This window comes from Gracilinanus agilis, chromosome 1 (assembly GCF_016433145.1).
Source record: "Gracilinanus agilis isolate LMUSP501 chromosome 1, AgileGrace, whole genome shotgun sequence".
NCBI lineage: Eukaryota > Metazoa > Chordata > Mammalia > Didelphimorphia > Didelphidae > Gracilinanus > Gracilinanus agilis.
Genome location: NC_058130.1, coordinates 792,232,794 through 792,248,239, shown reverse-complemented (window position 1 = coordinate 792,248,239; position 15,446 = coordinate 792,232,794). Strand labels below are relative to the sequence as shown.

At 36.2% G+C, this 15,446-nt stretch overlaps 1 pseudogene; it reads left to right on the top strand.

Moving 5' to 3' along the window:
* The window catches only part of LOC123230508, a 49,060-nt pseudogene that overhangs the window by 13,481 nt on the left and 20,133 nt on the right, over nt 1-15,446 (top strand).

Sequence of the window (15,446 nt, the reverse complement as noted above, 5' to 3'; positions counted from 1 at the left end):
CCAAGGCAGGAATTCATTTGTAGGCAAACTAGGGAAAATCCTCTCATATGCTACTTAAGTAATCATGTGGGGCACATGGTCAGGGAATGGAGATATAGAGGACAATTTGAAGTTCAAAATAGGGGAAACTGAGGCAATGTTTATTATAACAGATATAGGCAGAATTTTAATAGTGTAAATAGATTTAAAATTTCATTTAGTAATACTGTATATAATGGTAATAATAATAGCTGTAATCATGTGTGTAGCAGTGTTTCCTAGCAAGGTCTAGATTCACAAAGTATGCAGGATTTTATCCAGATAGGAGGAGAAGGCCTAAGTATTGCAGGTGGTTGGAGGGAATGCTCAGAAAGTTGATTTGATAAATGGAGGCTGCTCAGCATGAAGGTATCAAGAGGATGGTATGATTAAATTAAGTTTATTTATTCATTTAAAACGCTTACCTTCCATCTTGGAATCAATACTGTGTATTGGTTCCAAGGCAGAAGAGGGATAAGGGCTAGGCAATGGGGGTCAAGTGACTTGCCCAGGATCATACAGCTGGGAAGTGTCTGAGGCAAGATTTGAACCTAGGATCTCCCATCTCTAAGCCTGGCTCTCAATTCACTGAGCTACCCAGCTGCCCCCTTAAATTAAGTTTATATAATGAATGTGGAAAAAAAATTGTTAATGATACAGTTTAAAAATGTAAAAATAATGTAATAATTAATGGAATTAATGGAATAATTAATGTAAATAATGAAATTAATGATGAAATAATTAATGTAAATAATGAAGTTGATGAAATAATTAATGTAAATAATGAAGTTGATGAAATAATTGATGTAAATAATGTAGAAAATAATAATGAAATTGTGAGTGTGAGCAATGGAAATGTAGAGACTAATGGAGGTGGAGTGAGTCACAAAAACCCTGGCAGAATGATAATACTGGAGGACTAGAAGAAAACAAGGATGGAAGCATAAATGAGGGAATGGAAGGTGATGGACAGGAAGTAGGACTATAGTTTCTTGATCCAGATATGCTGATTCCTATTATTCAATCTCATTCCCCACAGAGTAGCATAGAGTCTCATGTTACTCTGAAAGTGGGGGAACAGATTTATGATTGTCTTTTGGAAACTGTAGCTCCTAAATCTGTTCTTTAAACATTCTCAGGAGATTGTGAGGCTATGGGAACTATGGAAGTGGTAGGAGTAACTGGAAGACCATAGAGGGTGAAGAAGTTGCAATCCAAAATGGTATCATGAGGTCCTTCATGTGTAGGACATGCTTTCTTACTAATGCCCAATTCACCTATGAATTTACTTAGGAGAGATCTTTGATGTAAATTAAGAGCTACTATTCAATGTACACTGACAGGGGGTATAAATTTAGAACTTCCTGAAAGAGCTCTGGATCTTTTCCCAATGTTATTCTTAGATATAGTTGAGGCAGAGGCAGAAGGAGGTAGAGTTTATCCTATACCTGTTGATATACCAGTACAGACATGGGCTGCTCATTCTACAGATGTTGGTTTATTAACATCTGCAACTCCAATTAAAGTTAAGACAAAGTAGGTCCACCACCTTGCATAGCAAAATATCCTTCATGTAAAGAGTCAGTAGCTGGTATAACCCCTAAGATAGAGTCATTATTGGAACAAGGAATTATAGTGCCATGTATTTACGTGTTCAAAACACCAATACTCCCAATAAAGAAGCCAAAATTGGATGAAAATTTGAGGGCTATTAATGAATAAGTAGTAAAGTCCCGTCCAGTTGTTCCAAGTTCAGGTACAATTATCTCATCAATACCAAGCAGTGCTAGATATTTCATGGTGGTATACTTATGTTCTGCTTTCTTTTCAATACTGATACACAAGGATTCACAAAAGATATTTGCTTTCACCTGGCAGGAAAGAAGTTTCTATTGTAGTTGTTTGCCTCAAGGGTTGTGAAAGTCTATCCCTATTTTTGCAAATCCTTAATAAAGATCTAGTGATAATCAGACTCAAAGACAATAAACTTGTTCATTTTGTAGATGACATACTTTTAGCTTCTCCCAGTGCCAAAGTAGGTTTAAGGGATAGTGCATTTCTTTCCTGTGAGTTGTGTAAATGGGGACATGAGGTATCTAAGGCTAAACTTCAATGGTGTTTACCAAGAGTTGAGTATTTGGGATTTGTTTTATCTGGAGGCTCTAGAAGCACTTCCCAAAAACATATAGCAGACATCCAGAAGTTAAGTGCCCCAAAGAGCAAGAAACAACTAATCAAGAGGTGTAGTGTTTTAAATCCAGCTACACTATTAACTATTTTACCTACAAATAGAAAGCCATTGCATGACTGTACTGAAGTAGTCCAATTAATAGAATAACTGAGTCAAGATTTGGATTTGAAAGATACACCATTGAACAATCCTGACCTTGTTTTAAATATGGATGGTTCATCTTTAATGCAGAATGGTATCTATTTTACAGGGGCTGCAGTCATCACTGAATTTGAGACATTGTTGTAAGGTTTATTACCCAAGAATATGAGTGTACAAGGGGTAGAGCTGGTAGCTCTGAAATATGTCTGTTTGTTATCTGAAGGAAAAAGGGCTAATATCTATACAGATTCCGGATATACATTCTCTATCTGCCATATCTCAATTGCAACTGGTTCCACATGGAAATAGAGAGACTTTATTACATCAGGGAGAAAGCAGATAGTTCAGGTGGAGATTATCACAGATTTACTGGTTGCTATTACAAAACCAAAAGAATTGGCTGTGATACACTGCAGAGGTCATTCTTTTAGCAGAGGTCCAGTTTCTCAAGGTAATCATCATGCTGATGTTACTGCTTGTTGTGCAGCACAAAATGCCCCAGCCTACATAATGGCTTTCTCAGTCATAAAATCATTAAATCTTGAAAGAGCATACATAGGGGCCAGCTGGGTAGCTCAGTGGATTGAGAGTCAGGCCTAGAGACAGAAGGTCCTAGGTTCAAATCTGGCCTCAGACACTTCCTAGCTGTGTGACCTTGGGCAAGTCACTTAACCCCCATTGCATAACCCTTACCACTCTTCTGCCTTGGAGTCAATACATAGTATTGACTCCAAAATGGAAGGTAAGGGTTTTTAAAAGGAAAAAAAGAGAGAATATATAGACACAGAAATTCAAACATGGCAGCATAATTTTGGGGCTGGAAAGAGAATGGCATATGGGTAACATCAAGTGGAAAGCCAACACACCCAAAGGCATCTATAGAACAAGAAATAAATACAAAATTCATCTTGAAGAAGACACAGTCAAGAATATAAAGAACCATCAATTTTATAAGAAACCAAGTCATTTTCCAATTGATAAATGGTCAAAGAATGTGAAGAGACAGTTTTCTGATGAAGATATCAAAACTACCAATAACCATATGAAAAAATGTTCTAAATCCCTCTTAGAGAAATGCATATTAAAACAATACTGAGGGACATTAATACATTGCTGGTGGAGCTGTGAACTGATCCAACCATTCTGGATGGCAATTTGGAACTATTCCAAAAGAGCTCTAAAGAACTGCCTGCCCTTCGATCAAGCTCTAGCACTGCTGGGTTTGTACCCCAAAGAGATCATAGATAAACAGACTTGTACAAAAATATTTATAGCTGCGCTATTTCTGGTGGCAAAAAACTGGAAAATGAGGGTATGCCCTTCAATTGAGGAATGGCTGAACAAATTATGGTATATGCTGGTGATGGAATACCATTGTTCTCAAAGGAATAATAAACTGGAGGAATTCCATGTGAACTGGAAAGACCTCCAGGAATTGATGCAGAGTGAAAGGAGCAGAACCAGAAGAACATTGTACACAGAAACTGATACACTGTGGTAAAATCCAATGTAACAGACTTCTGTACTGGCAGCTAAGCAATGACTCAGGATAATTCTGAGGGACTTATTGGTAAAGAACACTACCCACATTCAGAGGAAGAACTGCAGGACTAGAAACACAGAAGAAAAATAACTGTTTGAACACATGGGTTGATGGAGACATAGTTGAGGATGTAGACCTGAAACAACCATACCAATGCAACAATCAATAATATGTAAATAAGACTTGATTGACCACACATGTTAAAACCAGTGGAAATGTGCATTGGATATGGGGGGGTGGTGATGAAGGGGAAAGTAAAAACAAGAATCATGTAACCAAGGAAAATTTTTCTAAAAAAACAAAATATTAAAAAAAACAATGCTGAGGTATCCACCTTACAGCTCTCAGACTGGTCAATATGACAGTAAAAGAAAATAATAAATGTTGGAGGTGATGTGGCAAAATTGGGACACTAATGCATTGCTGGTGGACGTGTGAATTGATCTAACTATTCTGGAAGGCAATTTGGAACTATGCCCAAAGGGCTTTAAAAATGCACACCTTTTGATCCAACAATACCATTACTAGGTCTGTATCTCAAAGAGATAAAAAATGGGAAAGAATCTGCTCAAAAATATTTATAACTGTGTTTTTTTGTGATGTCAAAGAATTGGAAACTAAAGGAATGTTCCTCAGTTGGGGAGTGACTGAACAAATTGTGGCATAGATGGTGATAGATTACTATTTTCCTGTAAGGAATTATGAACAGGATGATTTTAGAAAGTACTGGAAAGACCTACGTGAATTGATGCAAGGTGAAATAAGCAAATCCAGGAGAATATTATACACAGTAACTGAAACATTGTGGGATGATCAAATGTAATAGACTTTGCTACTAATAGTAGTACATTGATCCAGGACAATTGGGAGGGACTTATGAAAAAGAAGGCTATTCACTTCCAGAGAAAGAATTGTTGGAGTAGAAATGCAAATGAAAACATATGATTTATCATTTGTTTATTTGAGTATATCATATGGGGTTTGGGTTGTATAAGATTATTCTTACAGAAATGAATAAAATGGAAATATGTTTTGAATATACATATAACCCAGTAGAATTGCTTGTAAACTCTGGGAGGGGGAAGAGAAGAAGGGAGGGAGACACCATGAATCATATAACTTTGGAAAACTTATTTGTAAATTTGTTATTGGAATGAAATAAGGATAAAATTAAAAAATTAAAAAGTGCTAATGTAAATAAAAATAACTGTTCTTGGTGCTTAAAATATGAAAATATTTCCTTAGAGGACAGAGTATACTTTTCATGTGTTTTTGTGGAAACCAGAATTTTATTGTCCCCACCAAACAAAAGCGGAATCTTTGGGTCATGAGTTCTAGGATCTCCTAAATTTGCCCTAGGTCTTGCTTTGGTAAGAGCCTTGTTCTTGGAAACTAGGAAGTGACTGATATATTTTTCCTTTCAGCTCCACCCTTTTCTGAAGAACACCTGCTTTAACAACAGTGCTGGTGACCAAGTGTTTTTGGATGCCACAGGAAGTTCTGAAGCTGATTATAACATTTTGAAGTACTTGTTCTTTCAAAATGGGACTGAAACTCTGGTCAAAGTGGGACAGTTTATCCCCAGTGCTCCTCTTGGTCAAGATTTCACCATTTCTAAGGAGGCCATAGTGTGGGGTTCATTTGAGACAAAGGTCAAAAAGAATTTCTATGTTAATTCAAGGCTTCCAAAATATGGAAATGCATCCTATTTATTAGGTTATCTACTGAAAGAGCCTTTTTTGTTCTCAGATCATGAATAAATATTATTTATTCTTATTAATGCAAGCATATACATATTTTTATTGAGAAAAACTTCCTCTGCTACCTGTCTACCTTTCCTCCCAGAAAATTATATGTAGTACTTAATGTTCCCACATCTTGCAATATTTTATAGGTTGTGTTACAGTAAATCATCCATTCATATCCAATCACCCATTCAGCTAAAGCAAAGACATTCAGCCATCATGCAGTTCTGTTTAATGGAATAGAAAATGGGTCTTTAATATTAGTCACATTTTTGAATATTCTAAAAGAATTTAGTTTGCCTAACTATACCTATCAGGTTAGTATAGGGTTTGCTATTTGCTTTCCATTGCATAATCAACTCTATCACATCCTTCAGTTCTGTTGCCTTACTTCTTATATGGATAAAAATTATGTGCAGATATTTTTTTGTTCAGTGGTATGTGATTCCTTAAATAGTCAAGGTTTTTAAAATAAACAAAATTACATTACAATTATAGAATATTATACCATAAAGGGACCTTTGAGGTTCAATAATTTCCTTTTCCAGATGAAGAATCTGAAACACAGGGAAGCAGGCCAGTTAAAGTCAGATAGTTGTTGGTGAATGGCAAGTAAAATCAGATCTCATTAATACAGATCTAGTAGAGATTTACTGCAAGAGCTCCATTGCTCTTCTACAACTTAGATTTCTTTGCCTTTCCAAAATGTTATACTCACAAAACAATCTATTTATTTTTATGATCCAGACCCTGCAAACACTTTCTTCTCTTATCACTGTTCAGACTCTCAATGCTGTATGCAGTGATAGCTGTGTCCCTGGATTCAGGAAAACCCAAAGGAAAGGAGAGCCCATCTGCTGTTTTGATTGTTCTCCATGCCCAGAGGGAGAGATTTCGAATCAAATCAGTAAGTATTTGAAATGGTTTTCTCAAAAACAAAACCAATGAAAACATAAAAGACTGGTATTGATTAGGCTTTTGGGGTCACATAAAATTTAATGAAACATTGATGATAAAATAACAAGATATGCAACCCCTAGAAGGATTGCTTGTTTTTTTCTCTGTGTATGGATCTCATCATCTTGGCTTCTTTTAAGTATTGCACACCAAGGGATGGGAATAAGTATTGGCTGGATGAATATGTAGGACAGTATCTCTAGAATTGGAAGAAGCCATCTAGCTCAAGTTCCTCATTTGATCAACCAGAGAATATTAGGTGGCTGCTGAGACTCAGTGATGTTAAGTGACTTTCCCTAGATTACACAGGAAGTATGAGAGTTTGGATTTCCTCACAGGTCCTGTGAGGCATTTCTTTTTCCACTGTACTGTAGTTGTTTGTCCCTCATTTTTGAAGAGGAACAATGATATCATTGGGTGATGTCAAGACTTTCATGAATTAGATTTAAGTGAGGCAGTTGAGGAAAATCATTAGTCTCACTCTCTCTTCCAGTGTCATTGAAATCCATTGGTAAGACAAAAAGTTAGTATGATTAGTAATGGCTCAGAAAATAGTGGATGACCCTAGCATCTTTCATGCCTGACCAAGCTCTAACTACTCCATTGCTCATGCTTCTGCCATTTTCATGGACAATGGAACAAATTGTTATTTTCCACCCATTCCATAGGTGGAAGTCTTCACATGTGGTGAGTAGGACCCCCCACCCCCAACTCACTGACATATTTGTTACCCATCAGTTACCCTCAACCTGGTTTAGCCCATCTGTTGACATGGTTTACTAAAAAGTGGCTTGTATGCATGCTCTTGCTTCTTCAATCTATAGGCTAGATCTGACTGCCAAGTGAACATCAAAGGTGGATGAATAGCCCTTAATAGGGCTCTGTAAGCCTTCACAACAGAGCTGCTAGTCCTCCTTGAACATCTGTCTTCCTCATATTATATTTTCTGATTATGATGTTATGAAAAGAGCACTGGAGCTGATTTTAGAAAAACCCTGATTTAAATGTATGCCATATACTTAATAGTTTTGTGACTGTGTGTAATATAACTTCCATGGGTCCCATGGTTCCCAAATTTATAAAATGATAGAGTTAGACTCAATAGCCTATTATATCTCTCCTGTCTTAACTCCTGTGATCTTTGAAAGGTATAGTGGTTTAGTGAAAAGAACAGTTAATATGTGGTTATATGACTGGCCTCATATACTATCTTTAATATTTAGCACCTGTATGACCTTAGGCAAATCATATCACATCTCCCATCCTTAATTTGCCTAGCCCTACAATAAAATAATTGGTAGAGATGACATCTCTTGTCCATTACAGCACTACATCTGTGATCTTATATAGTTGTATATGAATACTAGTGTGAAGAGGTTGCTCATAATATGTAAATTTTTAAATTGAATGAATGCTTTAGAAGAAAGTATAAATGAAGGTAGTTCTAAATGATGTGCTTTCAGGTGAAAGTGAATCACCCAAGAAGAAAAACAGCAATGAAAGAAGCAAATTAAAGCTGGGAATTTGCTGTTGTAGGCAAGTATGAGGGGGGGAATTTAACCTGAGTTCTGAGAACTAGTGAAATGATCACCTCAGGAGAAAAAACTGTATTTGTATGGGTGAAATGAATGATAATAATACTAGTGAAACTAATATCTGACATTTTTAATATAGTTTCTATGGATGGATGGTGCTAGTTGCTTTACAATTATGATCTCATTTGATCTTCATAACAACTCTGTGAAATATAATCTCCATTTTACAGAAAAGAAAATTGAGATAGACAAGTTAAGTGACTTACCCTGGATCATACAGGTAGTCAGAGTCAGAGGCTATATATAAAAATCAGTTTCTCCTAATTCTAGACCAAGTGCAACACGCAGCAAACAGGATGGGCAGAGTAATAATAGCCAATGTGTTAATGGATTAAGGAAAGATCATGGCAAGTTGCTTTTACTTGTGTGATCAAATATGATGTAAAGTTGTGTATGGAAGGGGATTATGATTTGATATAGGATAGGATCCAACATTTAATGTCTCTGGAGACAATTTTGGTTTCAATTGAACACCTGATTATACTAGAATCTTTGCTGAAGGGATATGATAAAAGTCATTCATCCTAACATATGTCAAGAGCTGCAACCTTGAGTCTCATACGCGGTTGAAGTTCTTTCACATTGAACAGAATTTTATCAGTCCTACCTGGATTGATTTCCTTTTGACCTGTGTGCTCTTTTGGCACTATTCCGGTTAAGTCTGTGTTTTCTTGGCACTGTGTAGGTGAAGTCTGTGCTCCTTCTTTGATCTGTTTTCCTTGAATCAGACATATTTATGAAGCAAAGTACCTTAATAGTTAAAGAGTCAATGACATTTTCAGCAGTCTAGGGCTGTTGGGCAGGCTGTTACTGTCAGGACTAATGGACATTCTAAACCTACACTAGTGCAAAATCAAAAAATTTTCTTGTAATATTGGTAATATATACTTTTGAAAACTCAAATATCACATGTGTGGAAGAACAATTATGAAATATTTTAAAAATAAAAAATATATCTCTTATAATCAGTGACAATTGAAAATATATTTATTACAATCAGTATCACTCAAGAAGAGGTAGAATATAAAGGTTTCTTACCCAGGAATTGAGATTCATTTCCTTCTTAGCCATGATACACAGATTGAGTGCAAATGATTTTCACAAAATAAAGCAATAGGTTTCTGAAATCAGTAGGCAATGGATAAGACACGTTCAAATAAAGTACTAAATTTTCAAAATTCACAATACTAGTTTTCTAAATTATCAGTAGAAGTTTTCTGTCCAACTAGTTCATAGACTTTTACAAAAGTATATACCCAGGGTGAAATATAGGATGTTACAATTAAAAATAACACAACAGAATACATATAAACCTTGGGCAGCTTGCCCTGGAAACTCAAGGTTCGTGTATCATATCCCTTGAGACTCTAACAGAAGAGGCACCATCTTTAGTTTACATTCATGTATCTTATGGATACCCATGGTTATCTGTTGTCACATAAACTTGCTTGTAACTATGTAAACATTGATGGGTATTTTTGGGGTAACCTTTCAGTATATTTGGTTGCTAAATGTAGTAACAACTCAGTTTCCTATAAGAATCATGCCCTCCCTCAATAAAGTTGTCATTGATGCCATGAGTTCTTATATGTGTCAGTGGTCCTTTTAATTCTGCTGCCTTTCTTTTGATTCTCGTCACCTCCTTACCCCAATGAGGACTTCTCAGGACCCTCATAGGACCTAAGATATCAGCAGGGTGTTGCTGGACAACCTCCTGTTCATATCACTCCTCTGTGTGTAGTTTTACTTCCATTTCTCCACTTATCCCTCAAAAATATACCCTTTCAGCCTAATTTTCAAGTTGTTTTTCTCTTGAGAGCCACCTCACTGTTATGTATGTTCAGTGTGTGACTCTAGTAATTTAAAAAGCATGTTTTAAGGTTCCTTTGACATTCTCAGGGCAGGTCCACCTTTTGTTTCTGCTATGCTGAATTCTTGGCTTCACCTCTGCTATTAATACTTATTATTAAGAATATCCTTTCTAAAGATCAGACCTAGCACAAAAGGGAAGGGGTTTCCTTGGCAGGTAGAGGGTTCCCTTCATAGCTCATCTTCAAAGAACAGTTGTCTGGGCGTAAACAGAGCATTTGCCCTCCTGACACCTTCAATGAAGTAAGTTTATCACCTTCAGCATGGTGGTGTTCTGAAGTGTGTGGGTCTCCTTCCTCCCTGCATACCAGAGCACCAAGGGCAAAGCCATGGTGGTTGTGGAGATCTTCTCCATTCTGGCCTCCAGTGCTGGTTTACTGGGCTGCATCTTTATTCCCAAGTGTTATGTGATCTTGTTGAGGCCAAGTAATGCAAGAGTAAGAAGCATTTGACTTGAGAAATTGAAAGGATTAGCAAATGGATAATTGTGGAAATCCATGAAACCACACTGACTCAGTCTGATGACTCAGTTCTGGAACTAGCACACCTCTTGGTATTGAATTATAAGACTAGTCAAAATTTTTTCCTGTGAGAAATTGTTCAATTTTGGAAACTCAGAAAAAACTGCATAAACATTTTTTGAAAGTAGCCCTCTTTCAATGGGAAAGTAGAACACCAATACGTCCTCTGTAGAGAATCATTAACATATACCTAAGTTATCGTAACCAGAAATACAGTCAGATACTAAGACTGATATAAGGAGTTTTCTCACAATTAGACATCTCAAGCAGCCTATATGTTTTATCTTAAAACTGGACACATACTGATCAATTAATTATTTTTTTAATGTTTATTTGATTATATAGAGACCCTTGGGAGGAGTAAAACACCCCTTTTTCTGACTTTTGGAAATTGGACCGTTTCATTCTACCTCTTCCAATGTGGAAAATTCTCTAATCTTTCACTCAATTACAAATCAGATTATGCATACTTTTTAAATTATTTGGTCTTATGTGATTGTTTTTTAATATATAAAAGTATATAGCCCCTTGTAGTTAAAGCCCAGCTATAACACGATGCATAGGACCTTGTCCTGTTCTGTTAAGTCACTGATATTCATTGCATAACAAACGGATAAGCTCACAAAATCAAACTGTTGTTTCCTCATTTATTTCCTCTTTTGTTCTCTATGTCTGGAACACTGAATAAGAATTCTTTCACAAGTCAGAAGAGGTGCTTAAGAAATGAACTGTGTCATATCGGTATATCTATGTTTTATGAACTTGAGAACACTTGAATCCTACCTATTTGAACACACTTTACTGTAACTTTACCTGAATTTCTATAATTTTCTCTATCTTAGTGATAGCACCCTATTGCATCCTTTTATCTGAAGATTTTAAAAATGCCCCTTTTTATCTTTTTGTCTTTTGTGCTCCATATTTAATGTTCACGTGGATATCACTAATATCTTCCATTTCTTTATCTATCATTGATAAGATCATCAACACTCCAATTTGGATGATTGAATCCATCAATTGTTCTATCAATAAATGTTTTTTTCTTGTTTTTCAGGCATTTCAGTCATGTCTGACTCATCTTGGCCCTTATTAGGTTTTACATTACCTTTTTTAAAAGTAATTTTATAGAGGTGAAAATTGAGTTAAACATGGTTAATGGAATGGTGGGCAGGGCTGTCCTTTTTATTGGATGGGGTAAAATCCTATTACATGACATCTCTCACTAAACTATTCTAAACCTACCCTAATGTATTAGTATATTAGTCTAGCTATATCTTATCTAAATAACTAGCTAATCTTTGTTAGTAACTATCTCTTGTTAGTACTTACTTATCCTAGAGCTAATTCTAATTTTGTTAGTATCTATACATTGTCTCATTCCATAAGGAACACAATGTATCCTAACATGTTTGTGTTATATGTATCTGATGTGTTATGTTGTTTCTTTGCTATATTGTGTTTCAACATGTTACTGATGGATGCATGATACCTACCAAAACTCCAGATCTTCTGCAGATCTCCTTTCTCCTTATGATGTTCCATTCTTCTAGGAAATCCTCTCTTCTTCTTTCCATTTTCTCCTTTTCTCCATCGAAGGTCTTGATAGTTTTATGTGCAATGATGGATGCATATGAGTATGTAGTGATATATACATTATCCAAAATACTTCCAAACTATTTAACCCAAATTGTCCATGATTAATCCTCTTCTTTAAGAAAATCCTTGAAAATGAAGTTTTTATCAGTTCAATTCATAAGTTCATCAGTCTTACTACAAAGTCTATAAATCCTCAATCCTGAATCCTCTTCATCCATCTCCTCTTCCATCTGAACGTCCTCTTCCACTGGAATGGTCCTCTCCTTACTGAACTTTCTGACTGCAGACTCTAATTGACTAAAGATCTCAAATTACACAATCTCTTCTTCTTCTTCTTCTTCTTCTTCTTCTTCTTCTTCTTCTTATTATTATTATTATTATTAATTAATTAATTAACAATCTCTACATTTTCATTATCTATTCCATGTGCTAATTTAATGTGAGAACAATAATACCACGAATTTCTACCTAAAACTTTTATAGAAGATGGTGAAACTAATACAACTGTATAAGGACCTACCCAATTTTGTTCTGTTGCCAATGTTTTGGCAAAATTTTTCACATAGATCATATCACCTGGTTGAAAATTATGAAGAGAATAATCCAATGGACAAGATTGAATTAATACTCCCATATCTTGTAATTCTCTTAGCCTCTGCTGTAAAGCACTTAAATATGAAGCAATTTGGCAATCACCTCCTAAGAGTGATGCATAAACAGCCTTACAAGTTTTTGCCTGTAGTGGAGCATGTCCAAAGAGCATCTCATATGATGATATATGTAGATCCGCCCTTGGTCTTGTACCTAGGTAAAACAAAGCTATGGGAAGAATCTCTGGCCATTTAAGATGAGTTTCAGCACAGAGTTTCCCAACCATAGTGTTGAGTTCCCTATTCATATGCTCCACCTGACCTGAACTTTGCGGATGATAAAGATTTAGGTGTTATTCCTAGATTCTCATAGACTCTTCTAAGGATATCCTGAGTAAAATGAGATCCCTTATCTGAATCTATGGTTAAAGGTACACCAAATCTAGGCACAATTTCCTTCAGTAACACTTTCACCACAAAACTAGCTGTATTAGTATTTGATGGAAAAGCTTCAGGCCATTTAGTCAGTCTTTCTACTATCACAAAACAATACTTATATCTTCCAGCTTTAGGTATACAGATATAATCAATCTGTAAACTCTCAAATGGACAATATGCTAAAAGCCTACCACCCAAACCTTTCTTTCTGAATGCACTTTGATTGAACTTTTGGCAGACTGGACAGTTATTACAGATCTGATTTGCAACAGTACTTATTCCAGGAGCAACCCATTGTCTCCTGATGGAATCCACAACAGCTTGTATACCAAAATGACCTTTTGTGTGGATGGCTTGGCATAAATAGGTATACAAATCTTTTGGTAACAATGGTCTTCCTGTATCAGTAATCCATATCCCATGTTCTTTCCTTGCTCCAAATTTATCCTTCCATTTCTCAATATCTGAGTCTACATAAGCTTTCTCTAGATCATCAGAATCAATAGATGTTAAATTCATCACATAGATTGGAGCATTCTGGGCTGCATACTTCGCAGTGATATCAGCTCTATGATTACCTTTAGAGACTGAATCTCTACCATGAATATGACTCCTACAATGAATTACCACCAGTTGTTTTGGCTTCTGGATTGCTTCTAACAACTCAGTTATTATTGCTGCATGAGCTATTGGTTTTCCCGATGCAGTAATAAAACCTCGTTGTTTCCAGATCGTTCCTGTTGCATGGCAAACAGAAAATGCATACCGAGAGTCTGTGTAAATATTCACGCATTTACCTTCAGCTAGAAGACAGGCTTGCTTCAATGCCACCAATTCAGCACCTTGAGCACTAAGATTATTAGGTAATGAGCCATACCACAGTGTCTCAAATTCTGTAACAACTGCAGCACCAGTACATCTAATTCCATTACATAAATATGATGATCCATCTGTGAATAACACCCAGTCTGGATTTTCGAGTGGAGTATCTTTTAAATCCATTCTAGGCATATCCACAAGATCTACTACCTCAACACATTCATGCAATGGTTCACCGTTCTTTGGCAAATCAGGAAGAAGAGTAGCTGGATTAAGTATGCTACATCTCTTCAACTTGGTGTTCTCACTACCTAAGAGAATAATTTCATACATAGCTATTCGTTGGTCTGAATATGCTTGAGAACGAAACTTCCTCATTAATGTTTCTATCTGATGTGAACAATAGACAGTCAAAGGACATCCCAAAACTAGATCAGCTGACTTCTGGACTAACAGAGCTGCTGCAGCTACCCCCCTTAGAAAGGGTACTGTTCCTGCAGCTATTGGATCTAATTGGCTGCTGCAATACCCAATTGGATGATAACTCTGTCCAAGAGTCTGTGTCAACACACCAAAAGCTATACCTTTTGTTTCATTGACAAACAGCTGAAAAGGTTTCTCATAGTCCGGGATTCCGAACGCAGGTGCAGATAGAATGGCTTCTTTCAGCTTATCTAAGGCTAATCGATGTTCAGGCTTTAGTTTCACAAAAGCCTTAAAGATCTTCACAAATTTCCCAGAGTCATCATGGAAATTTGGGATCTTATGCTTCAGACTTTCTACATCCTCAGACCTGAATTTAGTGTGTTGTTTGACGTGGGATGTTTCACCATCCTCACGAATGATGGGAAGATCACGAAGAGGAAAAAGATTAATGGGGGTTTCAGCCTTACTCTGAGCCTGCTGTTCTAGCTCAGCCTTTGTTGGAACACCTTTGCCAGAAATGCCCATGTTCATATATTCAGTCATGTTGCCAGTGTGGGAAATACCAAGGGATTGATCAGAGAAAGAACTGTTTTGCATACATAATTCTAAATTATCCAATTTAATTTGCAATAACCTCAACATTTTTTTGGTTTCAGAATCCATGAAACACCAAGTCAAAATGATTTTAATACAATACCTAATATGATATAATATCCACCTCAACCTGTATACAAAATGACCAGTCAGAATCAGAACTGGCATGTGACGCAATAAATCCAATATCCTTATTGTTAAAATTGGTTGTGCAAATTCAAAGTCCATTATCCCTCTAAAATACCTGGGTATAACTCTAAACCACAGGTAAGCAATAGCCCAGACACCTTTCCATAAAATCACAAACACATAGTCTATCCAGTCTTCAACCACCATTGTGCCCATCATTCCCCAAACAGACCAGCTAACCACAAAATCTATTGTATTATTAGCCACTATTCTG